This window comes from Cebus imitator, unplaced genomic scaffold (genome assembly GCF_001604975.1).
Source record: "Cebus imitator isolate Cc_AM_T3 unplaced genomic scaffold, Cebus_imitator-1.0 Scaffold197, whole genome shotgun sequence".
Lineage (NCBI taxonomy): Eukaryota > Metazoa > Chordata > Mammalia > Primates > Cebidae > Cebus > Cebus imitator.
Genome location: NW_016107512.1, coordinates 3195995 through 3222743, shown reverse-complemented (window position 1 = coordinate 3222743; position 26749 = coordinate 3195995).

Here is a 26749-nt window from a genome sequence, read left to right as displayed (position 1 = left end):
GAGGACTGGGAGAAAGCTACGTCCCAGAAGCTGAGAGAAGAGAGTGGTCAACAGAATCACATGCGGCCAAGATATCAAGTAGCATGCAACTTGCCTACAAAAAGAAAATAGGATTATTAAATACAGTGACTGTAAAAACTCTAATAATCACAGGGAGAGGACTTTGGTAGAGGGCTAAGAATAAGACACGGAACTGCTCCAAATGATGAGTCCAAAGGCACTGAATTGATCCTTATATCCCCAGGACAGCTCACATGGGCACATGAAAATACTCATGGTACAGCCTCCCGATAAAAGGATGATTCTTCCCCACTGACATCAGGCTTGGCCACGTGACCTGCTTTGGCCAATAGGATGTGAATGGAAGTGATATGTGCAGAGTTTTAAAAGTCACACATGGTTTGATGATTGTCCTCTTTTTCTGTCTACCTGGAGAATGGCACGTCCCAGACAGGGGCTGCGACTTCAGCCTGGATCCCAGAAGAACAGCAGTGTCATGGCCAGTGTGTAGCTGACATGGAAGGCTACTGCCATAAACCACTGAGTCATTGGGGTTGTTTTTTTTGACGAATATGACCTAGCAACAGCTCATTGATACGGACTCAATAAGCATTTGTTGAATTCTATAACCAGAGACAAAGCCATGGGAGCCCAGAATGAGGAGGGCTTCAGTGTGACCGAGGCGATGGTCAGAGAGAGACTCCAGAGAAGGGACCCTTTGTGCTAGCCCTTGAAGTGTGGCTAGGATTTAGAGAGAAGGGAACTGGGGTAGTGGTATATTGATGTCTGGTAATCAAGACCATGCACTCTTGGGTTCTTTGTCAATGTTATAAATTCTGCATAAGAACTTTCTAATTCCTTGCTTAATGGTATGCTTTGGTTCTCTTTTGAAATATGCTTCAAAAACCTTCAAAAATGGCAAACAGGGGCTGCATATTAATGGCTTGGCCCAGCTTCTACATAGAAGGTCCAAATAAAATTGGAGTTTCACAGCAGGGAAAATAAAGAGGGATCCGAAAAGAGCTCCAGATTCTTTCCTGAAAAAGGCTTCTCTCTGTAAGAGACAGACATCTGACGCCCAAGAGAAGCTCGTCCATAGAAGCTCAGCTCCCTTTAGAATATGGGCAACTAGGACCTTGCGGGAATGGGGGCTGGTTGGCAGGGCTTGATACAGCTCCACTAACAGCCTCCTCTCCCTTCTCAGGACCTAGCTGGCCCTGAATTGCAGCAGGAAAAGGCATACTGTGAACAGGTTGGAAGCTAAACCCTCTGGAATTCAGAGGATGTGTTCCAAGGCCTTTGGTGAGCACATTTGGTGGGGGGAAACTGTGTGCATGTGTGTGTTCGCACACACACAAGCACACACGTTCAATTTAGCAGAGGAAGTCAAGGCAAATAGTTTAATCACAACCATCCCTTGAGGCAATTTGAAATAATTTTCTCATTAGAGAATATAACGTGCAGCATGACTAATGTTCAATCAGACGGTAGTTCCAGCCCCTCGCTCACCGCCATTACGCGGGCTCTGTCCTGATGAATGGAGGGGCTTTCTGTCCTTCCTCTTTAGGGCTGGGGCGGTGGCAAGAGTCTGGTGACGGGGAGGGTAGGGAGAAGGGAAGGTCTTTTTTCAAACATGAATATGAGAAATGAAATAATGGGAACAGGGCTGAGGTGGACTCAATTGAAGCTGGAGACAGCGCCCCCTTCTGGGGGACCGGGATGCTCAGGCAGGGCAGTGGTGTGCAGGCTCCACCCTCGACCCAGGCCCAGCTGGGAGCCTCCGTTTCTTCCTGTGTTCCCAGCCATAACCCGTCTCTCTCCCCACTCCACCTCTGCTCTCCCCTGTCCATCTGTCTCCCTGTCTCTACTCCTGTGTTTCCTATTCTCTGCGTCCCTCACGGTGTCTGCCCCTGGCTACGTGGGCCTCTGTTTCTTCCTCCTTCCGTCTGCCTATCTCTCCTGGTGTGATGCGTGTGTGGTCTTTGGACCCAGGAATGATTTGGGTTTTTCTAAGGAAGCCCTTAAAAATAACCCCGGGCTGGGCGCAGTGGCTCAGGCTTGTAACTCCAGCTCTTTGGGAGGCTGATGCAAGAGGATTGCTTGGCCCAGAAGTTCAAGGCCAGCCTGGGCAACATCATGATGAGACCCTGTCTCTACAAAAAAAAAAAAAAAAAATTAATTAGCTGGGCATGGTGGCACGTATCTGTAGTCCCAGCAACTTGGGAGACTGAGGCAGGAGGATCACTTGACCCCAGGAAATTGAGGTTGCAGTGAGCTATGATCCTGCCACCGCACTCCAGCCTGGGCAACAGAGTGAGACCCTATCTCAAAAAAATTAAAAATAAAAATAAATGAGAAGCCCAGCTTCTCTCATCCCACTTCAAACCATACCCCAGGATGTTCACATTGAAAGGGCTCTCAGAGGTTTCTTGGGGGCCAGGATCCAGGAGCCATCCATGTGGGGCAGCCAGATCCCAGCATCCCTGGGCCCCCTAGGTGGAAAGTCCTGGGTGGGGTCCCGTGGCATCTGGTGCAGCCCTGGCTCTCGGGGCCCTTGGGCAAGTCAGCTCCCGAAGGGCCAGTGCTCTGAACCTGCGGGCCTCTTGGAATCCTCCTTGCTGTGGGGTCGTGTGGTGCTGCAGCCACTTCTGACCTTGGCGCTTACAATGTCTGTCATCAAAGATTCAAGTTCAATGAAGGCATACGCACCACGTGTCTCCCCTCGACTCCCCGCTTTACCCCTTAAAAAACCCCTAGACACTTGAGATTTTAACTAAACTAAAGCCTCAGTGCTCAAGTGGGGTCCAGACCAGTAGCGTGGGCGTCGCTGGAAAGCTTGTGAGAAATGCAGACTCTTGGGCCCCACCCTCCAGCCATTGGATGAGGATCTGCACTTTAAGGAGGTCCCCAGGGCATGTGTGCACACATGGGACAATGAGAAGTGCTGGTCTAAAACGCTCTCATTGCTGGAAGAGGCAGCCGTGAGGACGTGGAGAGGGCCTGAGACTGGGCCTCAAAAGCAAGCTGCTCTGCTCCATGCTGGCTGTGTGGCCACAGGGACCTTCTGCCCTTCCCTGCTCGGTTTTTGCATCTGTAAAGTGGATGGCTAGTGCTTGACCTACACATACCAACTATCAGATGGAAGTGAGTTTCTCTAAGTTAATTGGGCACAGTTGGGCACACAGTTAACACAGAGGTGTTCACTGCCTCATGCTGTTTGTGATAGTGGAAAAAACAGATACAGTCTAGATGTCAACCAGGAGGAGGTTAATATGAGACTGCTATACACCCAGATGACACCAGACAGTGCGATTAAGAAGGAAAACAAGAACCGGATGCTCGTGATCTCCTGCTGAGTACGAAGGCGGGATGATAGAGCAAAATGGGTGGTGTGACGCCAGGCACATAAATAAAAAGAAACCACACATATAGTTCATGTATGGATAGAAAAGTCTAGAAGGTTATAACCCAAACTGTGTTCACAACAAACTCGAAGATAAAGGGAACTGAACTGGGAGCAGGGAAGAGGCTACTGCTTTCTCAATATTGTTTTAAATCTTATTAAAATGGATTAGAAAAATATTAACATGCTGTATAAATTTGAGATAATATTACCATCATTATTTATAAGGTAGCCATAGTAGCACTAGTGACTTTAGCCAGGAGAAATAATACATGCAAAACGTCGTGTCCCGCTCTTTTGAGTTCCTAACCTCTCCCTGGGGCCAAGACACGGGGGCCTGAAGGCGCAGGAATGGCAAAGCTCCAGGAGGTTCTCAAACTCAGCCCCCGAAGGAGGTGCGTGGCTACTTGAATGAAATACCCACAGAGGGTAGGACGTTTTCCGATGAAAGCATTCCCCTACTGTACATGTGTCTCTACTGAAATGCCAGTGGCCTATGGCATAATATCAGTTAAAATGGCATCTGATTTAGAACAAATTTGCATCATGCTCAGACATTGTGAGTATAATATATCTGCATCTCACGGGGCTCCACAAAGTCCTGACTCCCACAGCTGCAGACAGCAACTGGTGAAGGGCTAGGCTAAGGGGTGCCAGATGAGGGCCTGAGGGCACTGCAGGAGAGCACCACGCCTGGCAGCCCAGGAAGCAGCCCCAGAGAGGAAGTGGACCTCACATGCTCCTCTGCCTCTGCCCAGCGATGTCCAGGAAGAGCAGTCTATGCAACTTGTCAAAGAAGGGAGACAATGGCAAGGGTCCTGGGGCCCCCAAATCACACCACCAATGCCGCCCACTTAGACCCGCAGGGAAGACTGAGCCTGGGTTTGAGGGACAGCAGAGGAGCCCAAGGGGAGGCCAGAGGGGCCCATCCCCAGCGGAGAGCAGGGTCTTGGAGGAACTCGAACCCCCGCCCAGGGCTGTGTCAGGCTGCCTGAGGGCACGTGCAGGCAGCCAAGGGCTCAAGTCCAAGAAGCATTTCTGAACATGCTGCCAGGTGAGGCACGAGCTGGGAACGGGTTCAGGCAGAGGAACAGGGGTGCTGAGGACTGGGTGGGCATGGGAGTTAGGAGCAGGCTCAGTACCAACAAGCAGTGGGCACACACAGAGACTGGGTGTTTACCAACAGCCTAGCACACAGTAGGTGCTCAGTAAACAGCGGCGCACCCCACTTCCTCCCTCTGCTGCAGGGGCTCCTCCTTCCTGCCACTTGGTGCTTGAGGGACTGTCTCAAGTCCAAGGACAGACAAGCCCTGATCTCCACTAAAGCAAGGAGCCCTCTCTCACCAAAAGGAAAGAGCCAACTGGGGCCCCAGGACCCTCTGGCCAGAACCCATTTCAAAGTCATTTCTGCGTGTTCATCTCAGGTAGGCTGCCAGATAAACTGCAAGTAAAATATTGCATGGGACATGTTAATACTCAGAAATTATTCGTTATCTGAAATTCAGATTTAACTAGGCATCCTCCTTGGCCTTGTTTGCTTCATTCTTGTTTTGCGTTATTTATTTTTGCTACAGCTGGTTATTCAAATCTCAGAACAATCTTACCAGCAGATGGCAAATATATGACTATGCCCACATTATAAAGAGGAAAGCGAGGTCCAGGATGTTTGTGCTCACCTTCTAGGGGGCAGGGACGGCTCTCAGGTTCTCAGGCTCCCAAGCTGTCCTTTCCCCGACACCAACAGTTCCCCATCTGCCCATGCAGCATCTGAGAAGCATATTAAAAATAAAATTAAGGCTGAAGACGAAGGTTCTCCAAGATACACCCCAAACTGATGGTGCCAGTGTCGGGGGGACAGGCACGGCAGGGAAAGGAAAGGCTGGGTGCTTTTGTTTCATGGACTCCTCGTTGCTTGAGTATGCACCGCTTTTGTGATTCTAAAACTAAGAAAATAAATGAGCAAATGCTCCGTATTGGCAGGAGACAGGGTGGGTACACTGGGGGAGTGGAATCCAGCACAAGGAAATGAGCTAAGCTGTTTAAAACTATTCTAGAGCTTTCTCACACACTTGGGAACCCACCTCGAGGAAATAATCAGACATGCAGACTAAGATTCCTTTATGTGCAGCCGGCACAAACCACGCTTTCAAAAAATATGAAATGTCATGGGAAAATACTCATGATGCCCAAAGGAAAAGGACACCAGCCTGAGTGTGCAGCACGGATGCGAGTATAAATGAATGCACAGGAAAAGAGCCTGGAAGGAAAGGAACGTCGCAAAAATGTTCAATGCAAGGATCTGAGGGAGGGAATATTATGGCTGACATCTTCTTAATTTTCTAGATGAACAGACTGACTGAAGACATTTTGAAAGAAAAATAGAGATGCTTGAATCCTGCATCAGATAGACTAAGCCAGAATCTCCGAAGGCTATGAATGCTAGAGATCTGTGCAGCACTTTTAAAGTGTTTGGGCCTCTTCTTTGTCTACACCACACCAGTGCTTTATAACTAACTGTTAAGAATCCAAGGCCAAAAGAGGGCTCGCTCCTGCCTGTGCAAGACTCTGTGGACTTGATTCGCTTGGCCCCTGCAGGTGGTTCTAAGGGAGGGAGCAGCAGGGCAGAGGGCAGCCCGTGGACCAGGCACGGCCCTTCACAGGCAAATGCTCCCTGGCAGGTGACTTCCTCTGACTTGGAAAGAAAGAGATCTCCATGGCTCTATGAAAATCGCTTTGCAAATGAAATGGAAAACAGGGCCTTGGAGATAGCCCACCCCGAAGCACACCCCTAGAGCCGCTCACCTGGAAATACAGTTAGAGCCAAACACACAGCACCACCAGGTGTCATTTGATCAGAGTCGCATCTGTAAGTTGACAAAGTAACAAAAACATTTCACGCATCACTCTGCCATGGGGCTGCCATTTTGAAATTTAGAGTCCAGGAGGCCCTTGTGCTTCCCAAAAAGAAAGGCGTTTGGGCACGGTCCAGGCTAGTAGCTGATGAGGCCCTTTAATCAGCGCAGTTTAGAACTGAGTGGTGCCTTGACAGACAGGAGACAGAACACGAAAACTTGAACGGCCCCAGGGCAAGCTGACCCTGGAGGCCTCCTCCCACCCCTACTGGAATCTCTTCCCACTCCCCCACCTCCAACTGCCCAGAGTCCTACCATAGCTTCCCCCAAGCCTGGGTCCCACTGAAGATCCGTTTAGCAGAAACTCTCTCTTAATCAATCCTTTCACCCACAGTGCTAGCCCCTCAGTGGACAGGGCTCGAGTACGTAAGCAGAAAAAATCAGATTAATTCACGCTAAGGTGTGATTGACTGATGAACTGACCCCTGAGAGCCACAGGAAATTGACTAACCATGGAGAACACCTTGGCCCCAACCTACACTGGGCTTTGAGGCTCCCGCGTCCTCCTGAGAGGTTGGAAGACAGCAAGGTTCCTCTGGACAACTTCAGCCCTTGAGAAGGAAGGCTTCTTCCTGGGTCTCCTTGGTGAGCATCCGCAGGCCCGAAGAGCTGAGGAGAAACTCTTGGGGCAATTACATCAGCACAGGACGCCTTTGTTTTGAGCTAAGGCTGGTTTTCCCACAAGCGACTGAAATAAATTAGAGCGTTTTCAACGAGGGCGGTTGAAAGCGGTACTCTTGGAAAAATCTCAGCAGCTGCTCTTTATTGGATTATAACTAGGAGCAAAACACCCCAAACCACACAATCGCCTGCAAAAGAGTGGGGGCGGGGGGAATCAAATCAAATACAACATTGTTGTAGGCTCTGGAAAATGTTTCCCTAGGAAACTCAGCCTGGGAACCTAGTCAATATTCTCTTGCTCAGCTGAGAGGGGAGACAGACACTGCTTCTCGGGGGTCAGATACAGTTTGTCTAGAGACAGGCAGCCAGAGACACCGGCAGACAGCCACACACAGGCAGGCTGGAGACAGGGGACAGACGCCCCAGTGCAGGCTGCCGTCGGAGGGATGCACTGAGGCCCAAGGAGAATGTCCTGTCTGCTGGGGTGGCTCAGCCCAGAACAAGACACGCCAGGCTCTCTGCTGAGAGGTCTTTAAAAATAGGTTAAACCACCCTGCTTGTGGGGTGAGTGCGGCCCAACGTGCCCTGGAGCCCAGAGATGGGATACGTTCCCTAGGAAGTCCATGGAGGCACTGATCCATTATTGGTATCTAATTGGGCAGACAGCCTGAGATGGACAGAAGGAGCCAGAAGACCAGAAACCTGGCTGGGTCTAACACTGCTACTGCTTAGCTGTATGAGCTCAGACAGCCCTTTCTGTTTAGCTCAGCCTTCATTCCCTTGTCCATAAAATGGGTATAATCTGAGAACACACAGACCACATAGAGGGGAACGGCACACGCTGGGGCCTATCGGAGGGTGGAGGGTAGAAGGAGAGAGAGGATCAGGAAAAATAACTAATAAGCACCAGGCTTGATACCTGGGTGATGAACTCATCTGTACCACAGACCCTCATGACACAAGTGTACCTATGTAAGAAGCCTTCAGATGTACCCCCTGAACTTAGAATAAACATTGGAAAAAAGAAAAGAAGCAGAAATGGGCACCCTCACATTAGTCTTTCCTCTTTCTATGGTGGAGGTGGGAGATTGTTCAGAAGCCCCAAATGAGAAGCAAAAGGAGACAGAAGTCAGAACAGTGGTTGCTTGGTGGGGGTGGGAATGGCCTGGGACAGGGGCAGAGGGAACCCTCCGGGCTGATGTGAAGGCACGAGATCTTGACTGGTGCTCCTCCGAGTTCCTCCGGCATATGCGTTTGGCAAAATTGATCAAGCTGTACATTTAAGATCGATGCATTCCACTCGACGTAAATTCTACCCCAGTTTTTTAAAAAAGAGAAGGAAAATGAAAGCGCTGAACAAGTGAAAGCTACTTCTGCCATAAAGGAGGCTTTATTGGCCTGCTGTGAACAGGACACTCTCAAGTAAATAAAGTCTCACTTTGCCCTCGGATAGGAGATTATTTTGAAGTTCAGGTTCAATAGTTTCAGAAAACACATATGTTTGTGTCTAGTTCGAACTGGTTTGGTAGGTATTTAAGAAAAAACATTAGTTCAATTCAGAGTTCAGTCAAAAAATAATAATATTTGGATTCGGTTTCGGGTTCAGTGAATCAGGGCACTGTTTTCCAATTTGGGGGTCATGGTTCGGTTCAGTTCAAGTTCTTGTTAGAACAGCCCAGCATGGGGCCTGGCCCCTGGGACACGGCCAGCCTGGCCCACCAGCCATTGTCCACACACTCCCACTCCTTCCTGGTGGGCAGCAGTCAAGGGGGCCCTTTCCAGCCTCTTTCCTACACTTTCCAAAAGGAGAAACCAGAACTTAAGAGGAAAAGAAAATAGTTAACTTCTTTGGCAAATCAAACCTTAGTCTGTATTCTTGCACACAGGGGTGAGGCAAGACTTGGTCCCTGAGATGCTGCCACCCACCAGGAGGAAGAGTAAATAATCATGGCATTGGGGCAGTTTATGCCCTGGGCCCTGGGTGGGTGGGGGCTGCTATACCCTTTTGTAGGTGGAGGAACTAAGGGAGGGGGTGTGAGTCACCCAGTGCCCCAGTCAGGGGAGGAGGCTATGCTCACACCCAGGTGTGCACAAGCAGTAGGAAGAGTATGAGAAGTCCCCGCAGACCACCCTGAGCACGGCGGAAGGGGCTTACTCCTCCCAAGCCCCGATTGCACCCTCTGTCCCCGGTTCGTCCCAGCAGGCACATGTGTGTGGTCATGGCTTCCCTTTTCAGCCTTGGCATTTCTGCTTGAGAGAAAAGGCTCCAACTTCTATTTCCAAGATTCCCAGCAGAAGCTGGCACAATGGGCAGAAGACAGAGCTCAGAGCTATTGCTGGAGGTTTCTGGGAATATCATTGATGTGGTGTGGAAATAAGCCTCTAGAGGAGCCTACAAAAAGGAAGGTTACCTCCCACCTGGCTCTCGCTTGCTGCCCTCTTCCCTCCAGCCTGGCACATACCTCCCTGAGCCTCAAATACAGAACAGCCTCCAGGAGACCAGGCCTTTAACTCTGCCCCCTGCCCACCTCATCTCCTGCTGTCCCCACCTTGCACCCTACTCTCTAGGGTGGGGAGGTTTTATGCCTCTGTGCATTTGCACATGTTCTATTTCTTCACCCAGTCCGCCTGTCCTTCTCCTTGTCTTCCTGTATAACTTCTCTTGCATGCTTCCCGGGAAGAGTTGACCACTCTGAGCACAGAAGGGACCAGATGGAGAGGGCATCACCCAGGTCTCAGGTACCTCTCACTTCACTCCTGCAAAAGGGCTATCAGTCCTTGATACAAACACCCTCTGCTGGCAGGACGGTCATGTACAGTTGTGCAGTTTATGCACTGCACAAATGTGTCCAGCTAAGGAGGTTAGTGGGGAATGAACTCCACTTGCAAAGCTGTGCTGCTGAAGGCTGTGCCTATCCAAAGAGGGCACTTTTTCCTAATACTCCCTGTCAAGGCAGCAGCAGCCCTGCCCAGCAGACCTGCAGATCCTGGGGTAGCCATCTGGTGCCTTGACCAGCCGCCTTGATAACCTTGTCACTCATCCTCACAGTGACTTGCAGAGGGGCCTGTCTGCTGCTGGGCTGGTTGCTTTCTTCTGTAGGCACTGGAGGGCTGGGGCTTCTCTGTAATAGTAGCCCTGGGCACAGCATCCAACCTGCCAGCTGCCTGGCTGCTACAAGAATGGATTTTCCCCAATGAATCGAGGGCCCTGAGGTCCCTTTGTTTTGGTTTCCAGGCTCAGGCTAAATGTCCCTCCAGCGCCTGTCAGAAGCTGACACCATTTCATGGCCCCTGTGGAGGTGGCCAAGGCTGTCACTGCCCACGGAGGCCTGGGTGAACCTCTACCAGCGTCTGCTTCTACCTACGCAGCCCCCATCCCACCCAGCCAGACACTGCCAGGTCCTGGGCTCACCAGGCTTAGGGGTTTGGTCCTTGTCCTAAAAGATATTTTAGATAAGCATCTGGGCCATGGAGGAGGTACCTGCAGGTATCAGGGCCTTCTTGGCGGTGGTATCTCCCTTCCAAGCCCTGTCAGCCTGGCTGTGCCCCCTTGGCCTGGCCCAGCGTGTGCTTTTCTGCTACCTGTGCGCTGAGCACAGGCTCCTAAAAGCCCCCATGTCCCTTGTTCCCAACGTGCTGCCCCCCTCAGACCTCCATACCCTGAAGGGGTTCCTGGGCTGCTGCCCCAGTTCAGTCGACCACCACAGCACACAGCATAATTGTCCATGCCCACGACCCACAGCTGCCTACCGTTTGGGCATCACAGATTCGCACCGGTGAAGGCCACTTCTCATCTCTCAACCCCGGAGGCATCCAGGAGAAAGAGCAGGGGTCCAGTGGTCCTAAATTCAAGTGTCCATTCGTCCCTCCCCATCCGGAGAGTTTGGGCAGCTTGTTTAGCCTCTTCCAACCTTCGTTTCTTCTTTACAGTGGGTAGATAACACGACCACCACTGTGGGTTCCGCAAGGTGAATCCTGAAAAGCGGCTGGTACCCCGCCCGAATGACTGACTTGTTTTGGGTTGCCCAGGACTTTCTGAGTTTAGCACCAAAGTGGTGCATCCGGGAACTGCTCAGTGATGAGCCAGCTAGAACAGTTGTTCCCCCCTACAGCCGCACACACAGCAGCCGCTTCCTCTTAACCCATCACTCAGAGGAGCACCTGACAACCTGGGCAAGACCATCTGGGAAGCCTTCGGAGTAAGGAGAGGCGGCCGGGAAGGAGGACTCAGCGTGCCAGACCAGGCTGGGGCCCACTTTATCACACCTACCAAGTCCCCTTCAAGTTGCCCCATGCCCCTGCAGGCGTACGAAGTTCATAGGGCTGTGAGCCCCACAGCTGGCAGGCACTGGGTGCCCAGGAGCCCCAACTGCTGGGTGCTCCCATGTGCCCTGGCCAGGCCAGTGAGGGAGGGCACAGCCCAGCAGGCCTCCATGGGGTCCTCTGGAGGGAAGGAGGGGAAGGGCTTTACCCCTTTCCCTAGGCAGAAGTGCAGGGAAACAGGCTCCTAACACTGCTGTAAGGTAAAGCCTGTGAAGAGGGAACAAAGCCGTTTGTTCTGGCTCCCCGTGTCTTGCGGCCGTGGCCAGCCGTCTCTGGGGCAGCAGTGACCCCTGCTGGCCACCCGATGCACCTCATCCCAGATTCCCTGCGGGAGCCCCATTGCCGGCTGCCCTAAGGAAGCTCGGGACCTGGTCAGCCGCAGAGGAGAGGCCAGTTCACCCAACCCTGTAGCCCTGGGGATGTTGGCTGCAGACAGGCAGCTGGCTGGAGATGCTGCTGGAGCTGAGGGCTCTGGGTCCTTGGGGAGGGAAGGACAAGTGGCCACTGCATCTGTCCTCTTTGGAGCATGGTCCCCGCATAGCCTTCAAGAACGAGAAGGAAGAGGGACGTGCGCAGAGCTGAGGGCGCAGGCAGCTAGACCAGCTTGCGGTGGCAAGTACCCTCTCCCGAACTGGCCTATTTCCTCCTCTAAATGCCCAAAGAACACATCGTCCCCCACAGCACTTCTTGATTCTAAGATCAATCACTTTCTCAGAACCTTCATTTTCTCTTTGTTTCACTCCTAGTACTAACAGCTGGGTTTCTCTTCAGTGCTTCCTGCAGAAGCAAATGTGTCTGCAGCTCATGAGCAGGATGGGACGTACCTGGGAGGGTGGCACCACAAAAGCCACATGGGGGCAAGGGCACCCTGTCGTCAGCCACCTCCCTGGTGGCCAGCTGACCACTGCCCACACTCCAGCCTCAGGACAGCAGCTGTTCAAAAACCAGGCCTCGGCAGAATCTCAGGCTCTCACGTGCCTCAAAGGCCAATGGTCTAAGCTATTCCTAGTAGACATCTGGGGAAATCGAGGCTGGGAGAAGCAGAACGGCCTGCCCCAGATCTCAGAGCTGGCTCAGCCTCACCCTCTGTGCCTCCCACTGCTCTGTGCCTGCTTCAGGCTTCCAGAAGAAGTCATGTATTGTGTTTGGGGATGCCTTGACATCAAAGAGAAAAACTGAATACAACAGTAAATGTTTATCCATAGGGGGACTGATTACATAAATAATCTATATCCACCCACTAGAATGCTGTGAAATACCACACTGACCTTAGGATGGCCACTCCTGCATTTATTTTGTGACTGTGAACAGATTACTCACCCTCCCTGAGCCTCTGTTTCCTAATCAATAACGTGGTGATACAGTAACATCCTTCTAAGGGTTCATCTGAGTTCCCCAGGACTTCATGACTTTACAGAATATTTATTTATAATAACTCCTTTTTATACACACACACACACACACACATTTATATATATGCAGATTACAAAACAACATATGTGCTTATTCTCAGGCAAGATTCTGAAAAACGTAAGGTGGGGAGACTTGAAAAGAGCTTCATAAAGCAGTTTTCTTATAGAGCTTAAGGAAATTAACAAGGGAAGGGGGACCCGTAACCATCCCCAGGGCTGAAGGGTAAAGGGAGGAGGTCGTTATGGGAATCCAGAGAGGGAAAACGTGTGAAGGGGCCACCTGACAGGAGCTATGACTCCCAGCGGAGGGCTGCCAGCAACCTCTGACCACAGGGCCTGACCTGGCACATAGGGAGCCAGCGAAAAGAATCTCCCGGCCGCACCTCTTGTCCCCCCCAGAGGCTGACCCCTTTGATGCAGTGCACACTGGTCAACTTCTGAGCAGAGAGTAGGGTGGAGGAGGCAGGCAGGGCAGAGGCCCATACAGCTTGTATGCATAAGAGAATGTCCAAAAGAGACACCCCAACATATCAAACTGTGTTCGTCTTGGGTTGTGGGCCAACTGGGGTTGCCAGGAGTACAGGAAATGACGCTTGGATCTTTTACTTCCTATTTCTCTCTCTTTGCATTTATAACAACTAGCAGATATAAAATGTGTCATCAGCAGCAGTAATTAAAATGTCCCATTTGGGGAACAGCACCTAGATTTCAGTGACGTCTGGTGGAAAGAGCGCCATGCAGGGGTCCACCATCTCAGCAGCTGTTCAAGAAGTGCCCCTGTCCTCCCCTCCAGCCGCAGCACAGAGCTCCAGGTCAGCTCCAAGTTGAAGGGCTGTACCGCCTGTTGGGCTGCTCTGCACCGTTCTACTTAAATGAGGCATATGTATCCACAGCTAGACAGTGGCCACCTCAATGTCCTTTTCACAGCCCTGGGCTGGGCACAGAGGAGGTGCCCGGGAATCTGTGGCCACGACAGACTGATAGAATGTGCCAGACCCGTGTCTCACCAGTGGGACGACCTGCGGGGTAAGCCATTTAACTTCAGTGTCCTCACCCCTCAGGTGCAGAGATGGATGGAGGCCTTGCTCACCTCCCAAGGCTGCCATGAATTGAAAACATTCCGAAAAGGCAAAGGCACATGCAAAACCGATGTGTCGGGAGCAACGCGCCTGGATTCATGCACCTTTGCAAATGCTTTTCTTTTCAGTGTAAAAAAAAAAAAAAAAAAAAGGTGTGTTTAAGAAGAGCGATTACTTCTCTTCATTTCCTGCCCTCTCCCCTTCGCAGGGGCATGAGACATTTAATTCAGGGTCACAGATTCTGTTTCTGTCTAGGGGAGGCAGGCCTTGGGGGATTGGCCCCCTTTAGGAATTTATACTGGGGGAAATATAATCCAGTGTTTTCCAGTCATCATTTAGCAAAGAGTTGTCATCGGAGTAGTTCCCTCCCAGCGATGCTGCCTCCACTGTACCCCCTCCCTGCCCCCTCGAAGGACCGACTTGGTGACTCTCTTCATAGTTATGAACAAGCAAATCTGCGAAAACTTAGGAGGCCTCGGCTGAACCAAAACGTTTTTCAAAGAAACACTTTCCAGCCCAAGAAAGGTAATATCCTGGAGGGCTGCCCGCCTTCCTGCAATTAACTAGAATACCACCCAACGGCGCTTTTGTTGGCTACCATTTCCCATGGAAATACCTCAAATGCTTTTCCTCCTGGTGGTTCAGCAACTAGAGACATGGAAACAGACTGCAGCTCTAAAATGGGACCTTTGTCTTTTCCTGTTCAAGCCACAGAAGGGCAGCTTGGACCAGAGAGCCCTTCCTCTGCCACTCACGGCAGCCTAGGCGCAGGCAAGGGGCAAGGGTCCTGCCTCCCGGGGGGGCTCTGGGCCCAGGCCCTGAAGCAGCATGGGAGTGGAGGGGCGATGTCAGGAGGAGGGTCTAGGGACTGAGACTCTACCAAATGTGTATTCAAGTCCAGCCCCACCAGAGGGCCTCCAGCTCTGTGAACTTGACTGCTTGACTGTACCTCCCTAAACCCCCAGGCCTCCACTTCCCTATCTGTTAATTAGGGAAGCAAAACCTTGCAGGGCTGTAGTGAAGATTAAATAAGGTAACACTTGTGCAAGCTCCTGATACACAGCAGGTGCTTGTTACAGAGTAGTTTTCATTTTATTCTTTGGGTTAGAGTGTCTGCTCCACTCTGTCTGGTTAGAGTGTCTGTCTCGTTTTAAAATACAGATGCTGCAGAAGGAATCATCTTTGAAGGTTTCTAGAAGCCTATCAGGAAGAGGAAAGGAGGTGGTAGTCAGAAGAACCAAGCCACAGAGCAGCTGATCTATCCTATCACGGATAATGGCAGAGAGATCCTCCAAAGAAAGCGTTAAGGCCTCTGAGCCCCCAGAACCTAATAATGCAAGGGCTGTCCCCTGACCATTCGGTCTGTACCATGCCATCAGTGACAAGGACACTCAGAGCTTCACCACTTACGGGATCCAGAAAAGGAACTGGTATGCAAAGTATGTCCCTCCAGCTTCAAGCCTGCCCTGCGTGTCCTCCATGACCTCAACACACACCGCTGTCCTCCCTCCCGGCCATCCCCAACCCTGGTCTGCAACTGCACTGATGCTCAGTTATCAGCACCAGGCCTCTCGCTTCCCAGAGGCACAATCCTGTCCACCTAGAGCAGCCTGCAATAGCAAAGACTTCTTCTTGACTGTGATTTTATAAAAACTGCTTTCCAGAAACAAAAGTCAAGATGCCAGGTTTACAGAGGCTTAGCAGCTGGTAGCCCCGTTTTAAACACGAAGTAAAAATGAAATTCAATTGGCCAATGTATTATTTGCTGACTAAATTATATCTTGAAATGTAATACATCCAACTTGATAATAAATAGCAAATGAATACATTGTTTCAGTCCAAAAAGGATCAGAGAGAATATCAAATGAGATGATTCAGTGAGCAAAAGATAACACGAGTCATTTTATGTTGGACAAGATGACCTATCCAAAACTGAGTGTCTGCACCTGAAATTCCACTACTAGTTGTTCATTTCTTTAATCAGGAACTGTACAGTTTTGAAAATGTTCAAACTATGGAGGAGACAAGTAAATGAAAAAAATGGGATGGGGAAAAGGGAGTTTGCTATTGTTTACAAGGAACATGAACATAGAGACATGAAGTAATTTTGTTATTTTATGACTCATGTTATCTTTTGCTCACAAATCATCTCACTGATATCATCTCTGATCCTTTTTGGACTGAAGCAATGTATTCACTTGTTATTTAATAACAAGTTGGATGTATTACATTTAAAGACAAAATTTAGTCAGCAAATAATAAATTGGCCAATTCGATTTCATTTTTACTTTGTGTTTAAAACGGGGCTACAAGCTGCTAATCCTCTGTAAATCTGGCATCTTGACTTTTATTTCTGAAACGCAGCTCTTATAAAATCATAATCAAGAAGAAGTCTTTGCTCTCTCGGAGCAAAACTTTGGATGTATGCAGGTCCTTTGATCGTCTTCAGGGAAGGAACAATGCTGAGGCCCAAATCAAAAATAAAATAACTGAAGGCCAGGTGAATGAGGAAAAGGCCGCGGCACACATTTTTGTAAAGAAAACTCATGAGTGGCGGCATTCACACCATGGGGAACAGGAGCAGCCACAGGGACGTGATAGCAGGGTAGGGGCGGGCACAGGAACTGGGATGAGGAATTTGGAAGGTAAAATTTGTATAATTTGCAATTTTGCTAAAGAATGCTGCTGTTGCCAAATGACATTTTAGTTTTCTTTGTTTATGCTGATTTTTTAAAGATATACTCAAGTCTTTCAAAAATGCTTTGGATGATCCGAATTGTCTCTTGAGAATGTTTTTAATTTAGTACAGAGAAGTATAAAGAGTAATAACCGTGCTCATACTCACATCACCTTGAGTTGAGTTCATTTTTTTTTTTTGTAGAAAGTGATTTATTTAGAGAGAGAGAGAGAGACAGCTAAGTCTCACGCTGAGTGAGAGAATCCAGAAAGATGGGATCCAGGAGAGAAAAGCAGCTTCCACACTGAGTGGAAGGGAATAGAGAGAGATGGAATTTAGGAGGGGAAGACAGGCTTCCACGAGAGACTGCGGAAGGGGACCCTAGAGGGGAAATCCAGGAAAGAGAAAGATGGCTTCCACGAGAGTGTTCGTGGAAGGGGACCCGAACATGGAGTCCCGAGTTGAGTTCATTTTTGGAGGCCAAGGCAGGTGGATCATTTGAGGCCAGGAGTTTGAGACCAACTTGGCCAACATGGTGAGATCCCCATCTCCACTAAAAAATACAAAAATTAGCCAGGCATAGTGATGCACACCTGTAATCCCAGTTACTCGGGAGGCTGAGGCAGGAGAATCACTTGAACCCAGGAGGTGGAGGCTGCAGTGAGCCAAGATCACACCACTGCACTCCAGCCTGGGTGGCCAGAGTGAGACTTCATCTCAAAAAAACCGAGTTCTTCATTTTCACTGGGCATGGACTGCTATAATCGTGCGTATTCAGCTTTTATTACAGATCCATGACAAGGGATCTGTGTTTGTGTAGTGCCCAGCTGTACTGGTTGGTGCTTTGATTTTTGGTGAATGGCCTTGCCACCTCAGCCGTTCCCCGGGGCTCCTGCACCTGCCTACAATCCAGCAACTAAAGAGTTAATATCTGTCACTGAGGCTCCTACAACCTAGGTTACTGTTCCAGAGGGCCTGGCTGGGGTGCCCTAGCTGGGGATTCCCTGCACCTACCAAACCTCTGAAGCTCCTGTGCGAGACTGTATCCCAACATGCCTCCTTGGCCCGGCAGCCTGGACTCCTTGGCAGGGGGGCGGCCATCCCCCGACCCCTACACCTAAAGGCTGTGGCTGCCCTATAAGCTGGAGCTCCCCATGGCATCACCCTCACATGGCCATGTGTGGCACTGCAGCCTCTGAGCTCTGCCAGGCGGGACAGCAGGTAGCCAGGCAGTGACTGGGTCGTTGCTGGTCAATGCTGCTGGTTCTCACAGCAGAAACACCTGTGTGGCAGGAGGAGGGATGCAGGCCCAGGTCTGTAGGGACATTGAGGGCCTCATCCCCTCAGGGGTAGGTCCCTCATTCCACAGTCCCTGTTGAGTTTCACCTTCTTTTAATAAAACACGTATTAAAACATTGAAGCACCTACCCATCACTGGCATTAAGAATCTAAACTTAATAAATATGAGAGCTGACGTGTATGTAGTGATGCTCACTGCCAGGTACCCTTTTAAGTGTTTCCTGCCTCACTCAGTACCATCCATATCATCACCATCATCACCCACCTTTACAAACGAGGAACCTGAAGACAGAGGTATTTAAAACTGACGCAGGAGAATCAGAATTCAAAGCCAGGCAATCTGGTAACAGAGTCCATGCATGGAGCTCCTTCTCTCATGCACCTGAAAGATTAGACCTGATCTAATTAAAGATGACATTTCAAGAAGGGAATGTCAATGATTTCATCACTCATAGAGGTATGGAATATACGGAAACTTCTGCCATTCTCATAAGGCCTCGAAAACGTTTTATTGAGCTGCTGTTAGTTTAGCAGAAGCTGAGAAGAAATCAACACCACTTACAATATCTGATGTTCAGAAAAATTTTCCGCTTATTGAGGCTAAAAGTTACCTCATGCCTATAATTTCATGGGGAAATTCTTGGAAGAGTTTGCTGCTATCTCCTACGTCGAAGGATGGCCCAGACCCGTGCATCACTTATTGAGAGTCCACCACATCAAACAGAAGCTCACATCAGCAATTCCTGAAAATTAACAACTTGGAAATTATAAGATTTATCTGATAAGCCATTTTTGCTAGAATTTAGACAATAGAAGAGAATATTTTAAAATCTTGGATGTATTTATTAAATTATGTAATTTACATGATCACTCTAGCTAAATATTTGCATATCAACTTCTGCCCCTACCAATAATAAGAAAGTTAGCGGGTGCCTGTAATCCCAGTTACTCAGGAGGCTGAGGTAGGAGAATCGCTTGAACACGGGAGGCAGACGTTGCAGTGAGCTGTGATCACACCACTGCACTCCAGCCTGGCGACAGAGTGAGACTCCACCTCAAAAAGAAGAAGAGGAAGAGGAACAGGAAGAAGAAGGGAGAAAGAAGGAGAAGGAGAAGGAGAAGGAGAAGGAGAAGGGGAAGGAGAAGGAGAAGAAAAGAAGAAGAAGAACAAGGAAGAGGAGGAGGAAGTTTCACCTGTGAGTTAGATTGTCACAAATGCTCTCTTGCTAAGTATGTCATTCTATATCCTCTTTTTTCTCAGTGGTCGCTTTTGATTGCTGTGCATCCTCATTGGTAGGGAAAGAATGAATGAAATGTGGGAGAGTCCCAAGCAGAATTGCTGTGGAGCAATCAAGGGGGACCACGGACCACAGTTTAGTCGTTTCTAACCTTGTACACTTTTCCTTGTGCACAAGTTGAAGAATTTCTCTTGTGTATAAATGCTGAATCAGAGTTGTTGAGCCCCACAGAATACACCCATTTCACTAGATTCTACCAAATTACTTTCTTTCGCCTTCAGTGGATGAGCTTGCCAATAATTTCTTTTTATCCTCATCAATCTTTGATATTGTTAGACTTTAATTTTTTCAATCTGATGAATGCAAATGGCAGCTTAATGTTGTCATTTTGTTTTGTTTTGTTTTGTTTTGTTTTGTTTTGTTTTGTTTTGTTTTGTTTTGTTTGAGATGGAGTCTCGCTCTGTGGCCCAGGCTGGAGTACAATGGCACAATCTCAGCTCACTGTAACCTCCGCCTCTCAAGTTCAAGCCATTCCCCTGCCTCAGCCTCCTAAGTAGCTGGGGTTACAGGCGCCCACCACCACACCTGGCTGATTTTTGTATTTTTAGTAGAGATGGGGTTTCACCATGTTGGCCAGGCTGGTCTCGAACTCCTGACCTCAGGTGATCCACCCACCTCGGCTTCCCAAAATGCTGGGATTACAGACATGAGCCACGGCACCCAGCCTAATTTCTTACCTTTTACTAAATAAACACATTTTACATGGGAGTTAATTAGACAAACACCCAGTTATACAGTCGACCCCTGGCATGTGCTACACACATTTTGTTTTTTAAGAATAAATTCATCATTATTCAAAGTCATCAGGCTTAGAGAGCAGCTCATGTCTCCAACCCCCAGGGGAGAACTCCTGGATTTATTTATTTGTATTTATTTTCTGAGACAGAGTTTCGCTCTTTTGGCCCAGGCTGGAGTTTAGTGGTGCAATCTTAGCTCACTGCAACTTCTGCCTCCCAGGTTCAACTGATTCTCCTGCCTTAGACTCCTGAGTAGCTGGGATTACAGGCGCACTCCACCATACCTGGCTAATGTTGCACATTTAGTAGAGACAGCATTTCACCACGTTGGTGAAAAAGGTAAGAAATTAAAACAAGCTTACCAGTATATTAACACAATGGTAACCACAGCAATTGTTGAGGAGTGAAACCAATAGAAGGTTTTTTTTTAAAGCGGGGAGGCTATCACTGACATGGTTCAGAATTGCTGATTGCTGCTGTGTGGCGATGATGAAAAGCAGACCCGTTCTTACCACTTTATATAGTCTTTAGTCAATGTAAGTCCTGCTGGACTGCTTTCACCACCTCCACCGTTACCACTCTCAGAAGTGTCCCAGTTTAGATCATAAATTATTAAATATATGGTCAGTGGTTTATTTTAATCTTTGTTTTTGCTTATTTGGGGGCAGGAGGGAAAAAATGGCTGTTAGGCACAAGTGACAGAGGAAAGAAGCCCGGAGCTACACAGCCAACAACGGGTTAATTAATACTTTGAGGTCTTCTTGCTGGACTGGAATCGCCCACCCTGGCCTTGCTTCTCTTCCTTGGGGTCACATGAAAGAACATTAAGCCTTTTGCCTGTGACAGCCTTTCAAATCGGGAAAGGGCGTGCTACAGGATGAACAGTGTCTTCTCCAAAAAAAGATGTTAGAGTCCTAACTCAATACCTGTGAATGAGTCCTTAACTGGAATAGGGTCTTTGCAGATAAGCAAACTAAAATGAGGCCATTAGGGTGGGCCCTAATCTGATACACCTGGTGTCCTTATAACAAAGGGAAGCTGTGGGCAGAGTCAAGCACACAGGGAGATCCCATGGGAAAGTGGAAAGAGAGACTGGGGTGACGGAACTACATTACAAGGAATGCCAAAGATGGCCAGCGAACCGTCAAAGCCAGGAGAGAGGCAAGGAACAGGTTCTCCCACCCAGCCCCCAGAAGAGCCAACCCTGATGATACCTTGACCTTGGACTTCTAGCCTCCAAAACAGTGAGACAATAAAGTCTGTTGTTGAAGCCCCCCATGTGCGGCACTGCGTTACGGCAGTCATAGGCACCTAACACGGGGCTTTTACACGCCTCTTTCCCGCACCCCACCAGCTCTCTGCCCAGCCACCACCCCCATCTCTTCACCCTGATGGTTCTGTTTCCCAAAAAGTTCACAAGTGAACACAATTCCCCTGCTAGTCTTATACGGAGGCCATTGGTATCTAGGCCCCAAATCAGTCAGATTCTTCTATTCGTCGTTATCTCATTTCATACTGTTACATTCAGCTCGTCACTCTGTTTGGTCAAAATATTTTTTGCATCTTGCCATGTTTTTCAAAACAACAGCCCTCCCAACCAGCGTCAAATCACCCCGGAATGCAGTAAGTGTGCTTTTGAGGCTTTCATACAAGTTAATGCTTGGAATGTTAAGCAGCCCAGGGTCAAGGGCAGAGTCGAGGGCACGCCGCCAGATACCACCCTTGGGGGTGACATGATTCCCTTAATCAGCAACACTTTTTGTGCTGACCTTGTGCCTTGGTGCTTTTATTTGTTTTAATATCATCTTATCTTGACCACAGTTACATCAAATTTTATAAAACAAAGTCTTATAAACACAAAGGTAGTCATTAAGTCTTTCTCTTGACGTTTACTGTTATTTAATAAAGAGTTTTACTTTACATGAAAAGTAACATTGGCTGGAGTGTTCCCTATGCCTGCTTCTCTCCATTATTCACAGTTGGCCCAGCCTCATCAGGCGCTCCCAAAGGCCTGGTTCCACCACCAGAAATGTTAAGGTCTGCGCTGGGGAAATGACCACGCTCTTTAGGGTCATCCTGGCACATTCAGAAAGTCCAGAGATGGTTGACCTGGGCCGGCGTGGCACTCCGTGGTGTCGGGGACCCAGGCCCCTGCTGTCTTGTCCTCCCCCATGCCCGGCCTCCCTCCCCAGTGTCTCCCTGTGGCAGGTACAGGGGCCACAGGGTCGCAGCCACTAGTGTCTGCCTCTAGCTGACAGGAGGGAAGAAGGAGGGCGCAGCCTCTCCCATCTTATGAACATGACTCGCACTCATCATTCCTGTTCTGTTCCACCGGCCAGGACTTAGACACGCCCCCTTCTTAACATGGGCTTTGAAGATTGATTGTTAAAGACTGCAGAGAGTGTCCATTGAGAGAGTGCTGGTGATTTTGCTAAAATATTAAACAGGCTTGGAGGCTAGGCCATGTGTAGGAAATGTGGGGCTTATAACTTTGGATTCCTTTCCAAAGTGTGGAATTTATCTGTAAAGTAAGTGTATGCGTTGGAATTTAGTTCAGCTGTAACAGAAAACCCAGCGTAACAGTGGTCTGCTTCTGTTTCCCCTGTCTGAATGTTTTAAATGGCAGTAATGCCTACCACCGACTGAAGGCCTGCTGCGTGCCAGGAATGGCCCTAGATGCTTTCCATTTCACCTTCTCAAGCCTTGGTAAAGGAAGGCCCCCCTTTACAGGTGAAGGGATCAAAGCTTGGCGAAGGGAAGTAACCTGTCCAAGGTCACGCAGCTCCTTCATGGTAGAGCCTACAGGAACTCAAAGCTCTTTCCACTCCGCTGACGGAACTAGGGGATGACAAGTGCCACCCTCACCGCACCCAGGTCAGCACCAGGCGGGCAGAGACATCACCCAGCTGACTGTCCAGTGACAGAAGCATGTTTTACCAGACTGGTTTTCAGAACACATCTGCTAAATGGGTGAAAACTAAAACGGAAATGTGCATCCACACTCATCTGGCCACACGAGCTCTTCACGTTAATTTTTTTAAATACTGCAGAGCGACCTATTTGGGTTATGCTTCTGTTTCACCAAGCACAGCTATGAGCCAGATATGAGCCATAAACCGATACCAAGGACGTCTGAGACGAGACCCCACAAAATGATGAGTCTCTAGGCACTCAAGTCCTCTCTTCCTCTTCAAGTACCAAGTTTTGGTCAAAACAACCAAACTTGTGGCCCTGGTATCTTTCTCTATGAACTACGTCCCAGTATCATGAAGGGCATGGGTGATATTTAAGCTTTTCAGGTGCGGGCACTCGGGAGCTCAGAGACAAACAACCTGACACATGATCTCCTTTACTTGAGCAGTAACAGCTGCACTTCACACAGGGCAGTCAAGGTCAAAGATGCCAAGTAATTTGTCTCAACTCACACAGCCTAAAAATAACAGAGTCAGGACTCCAATCCAGGACTTCTGACTCTGAGAACAGAACTTGCTCTTGTTCCTGAGAAGTTTCTCCTCACTGTCTTACCCTCTTCCCATTCCCTGCTGTGTGGAGCAGCAAAAGTACAGGTATTGATCGATTTACGACCTATGCAACTTACGACCATTCGACTTTACGACCACAATCGCTAGCCACGACTGCTCCGCGTCTGGCAGCGCAAACGTTGCCCAGCTGGGCGTAGGACAGTGCGGACCAGCTTCCGGCAGCACTACCATCTCCGCGTGCACATAGCCTACTCGACTTACTACCAAATCGTGTTACGACCGGTCTGTTGGAACCAATCGTGGTCGTAAGTCGAGCACTACCTGTAACTAGTAATATCCAGAGTTGAGGGGCATTCATTGTGTGGGTGCTGGGGATGGACACTGCCAAGGGGGCCTGATGTTTTGGGGCCAGACATGCCAGGGGACAAAAGGGAGAGAGATAGAGACGGAGACGGAGAGAGAGGCTGAGCCAGTGGTCAGTTTCTGGGCAGATAAGCAGAAGGTGTGGTCTAAAGAAGCTTAGGACCTAGCTAAGGAGTCAAGATGTGACCCAGGAGGAAACCACAACATGACATGGAAGCTATGGACTGAGGCTCAGCAGAGAGTAGGGCTGGCCTTCCACAGGGGTTCTGGACGGAGGGTGGGCTGAAGCTGGCCCTGCTAGATTTGGACAGGGGAGAGAATGGAGAGGACCCAGTGAGAGCATGGGGAGGAGACTAGCCTGGAGTGGGGATGACGGGGGAGGCACCCTCACCCTGAGGGGGGCGCAGCACAGTCCTCCTTCGTGTGGGTGTTGCCATGAGTTTAATTCACTGAAGGATGTTTAAGTCATTTCAGTCTTTCATAATCACAATGCAGTAATGATGGATTTCCCTTCCAGATCAATCCCTAAATGTTGAATTGCTCACTTAAAGAACAAGGAGTGTTTCCCAGGTATTCTTTTTTTTTTTTTTTTTTTTTTTTTTTTTTTTTTTTTTTTTTTTTTTTTTTTTTTTTTTTTTGAGGCAGAGTCTCACTCTGTTGCCCAGGTTGGAGTACAGTGGTGCAATCATACCTCACTGCAACCTTGAACTCCTGGGCTCAAGCAATCCTCCCAACTCAGCCTCCTGAGTAGCTGGGACCGCAGGTGTGTGCCACCACATGCAGCAAATGTTTTAATTATTTGTAGAGACAGGGTCACCCTATGTTGCCCAGGCTGGTCCCAAACTCCTGGGCTCAAGTGATCCTCCCATCTCAACCTCCTCAGTAGCTGGGACTATAGGCACATACCATCACACCTGGCTACTTTTTGTAATTTTTGTAAAGATGGGAATTCACCATGTTGCCCAAGCTGATCTCAAAATTCCAAGCTCAAGTGATCTCCCTACCTCAGCCTCCCAAAGTGCTGGGATTACAGGTGTGAGCCACTGTGCCGGCCTCTCCCAGGTATTCTAATTGCATTTCCTGTTGCCAGGTTTGATGGGTTTCTTCTGCCCTGCTCCCCTCCGTCTCCGCTGTGCTAAGACAGCCCCAGAGCTGCTCTCCTGCTTCTTGTCAGCTCAGTGAAGTGGTAATGTGTGCCCTGATCATGTATTTGATAAAATGTAGAGAAATCAAGGTTTATGAGCTTACTCTAAGCTTTTCAAACGTAGGAGAGACCCTGGGCCAATTGGTGAACTTCACATTGACTCAAATACTATGAACAATCTCTTTTATGTGCTTCGGGAAAGTGCCCGGGTTTTCAGATGTATCATCATTTTCAGGGCTTGTTTGTATGGTGTCAGGTGGACATGACTCTGGCAGTGACCCCCATAGCCCCAGCCACAAGACAGTGAAGCAGGTGCAAGACTGAGAAGTGTGCAGCTGTAGAAGCAGGACTGACCTGTGCTCCATCCTAACATTTTCTGAAATGTTGATCCTAACGTAGGCATTCCTTATCTATCTCTTCCCCTCCAGTGGCCCTCTGGAGTTTGTATTTGTGTTCACGTAATAGCTATAAGATGTGATCTCAGCTGAGTTTGAAATATGTTGAAATATACTTTCAAAGACCAATGCAAAAACTTTGAGTTAACTCAGATGCTGTTTTACTTGTACGAGGGGAACCAATCAATGGTGCTGGCCATTGATTGAGTCAAAGGAAGAAAGCTTTCCCTTCACTGACACAAAAGAAACTGCAGGGGCCAGAATGCTTTGAATGTCAGACAGGAAACAGACACATTTCGTAAGTGCAAACCCTTCCTTATGTAAAATGTGCAGCTATATAAGAATGCAAATACCTTTGTGTCTAAACTATCATTTTGCTAAGCTGCCAAACTAAGATTTTGTTATGTAAAACAGCCTACTTCAAGGTTAGTTTCAAGACAATTAAAATTCAATCTCAAAAGCAGTATTAAACTTGTATACCTCATATTCTAATACAGTTTTAAAAAGAAATTTATAAGCTAGGGACTGTGGCTCATGCCTGTAATCCCAGCACCTTGGGAGACAGAGGTGACAGGGTCACTTGAGCCCAGGAGTTCAAGACCAGCCTGAGCAACATAATCAGACCTTGTCTCTAAAAAAATTTAAGAAAAAATTAGCTGGGCATGGTGGCATGCACCTGTAGTCCCAGCTACTTGGAGGCTCAGGTGGGAGGATCGCTTGAGCCTGGGAGGTCGAGGCTGCAGTGAGCTGTGATGGCACCACTGCATTCCAGCCTGGGCAACAGAGCAAGATCCTGTCTCAAAACAAACAAGCAAACAAACAAACAAAAAACTTACCTCTGCACATACACCAGTGATTTTTCCCCTAGAGTGAGTAATATGCACATCATCGGAAATGTAGGCGGACAGGAGACAGGAGTGTATTTTCTGCTGTTGTTTAATTTTGTTGTTGCTGTTTTACTTAACTAAATGAGGGTTCAGAAGGTTTTGGTTTTCTTTTATTAATAGTTTTGGTGAAGACAGTGTCTCACTATGTTGCCCAGGTTGGTCTTGAACTCCTGGGCTCAAGCAATCCCCCCACCTCAGCCTCCCAAAGTGTTGGGAGCCACTGCACCCAGCCTCAGAAAGGTTTTCATCCTTTAAGTCCTGTGTGCAGTTCGCAGCTGCATTTTCTCACTTGTCCACCAGCACCCTGCTAGGTGGTGACAGACATTGTCTTTGTATAAAGAGATCAAGATTTTACCAATTGTCCAGTGTGGCATGAGGCAGGCAAGGAAGCCAGGTGTCTGGCTTCAGAGCAAACCATGTGGCCTACAGCTCCTTGTAAATTCCACAGACGCAATGGCCACAGTGTTGCTATTTTATTGACAGCTTTCAAAGCATGGCAGAGTAAAAAGGCACACTTGCCCACCCATCCTCAGGGAAGACCATCCGGACTTGGAGGCCCCTCTTGGCATATACGGTGCCGTCTTGAACCAGAAATAAATTACTACAACTTAGAAATCAGTAAATCTTACAGCAGGGATGTCCAATCTTTTGGCTTCCCTGGGCCACACTGAAAGAAGAATTGTCTTGTGCCACACATAAAACGAAATAACACTAACA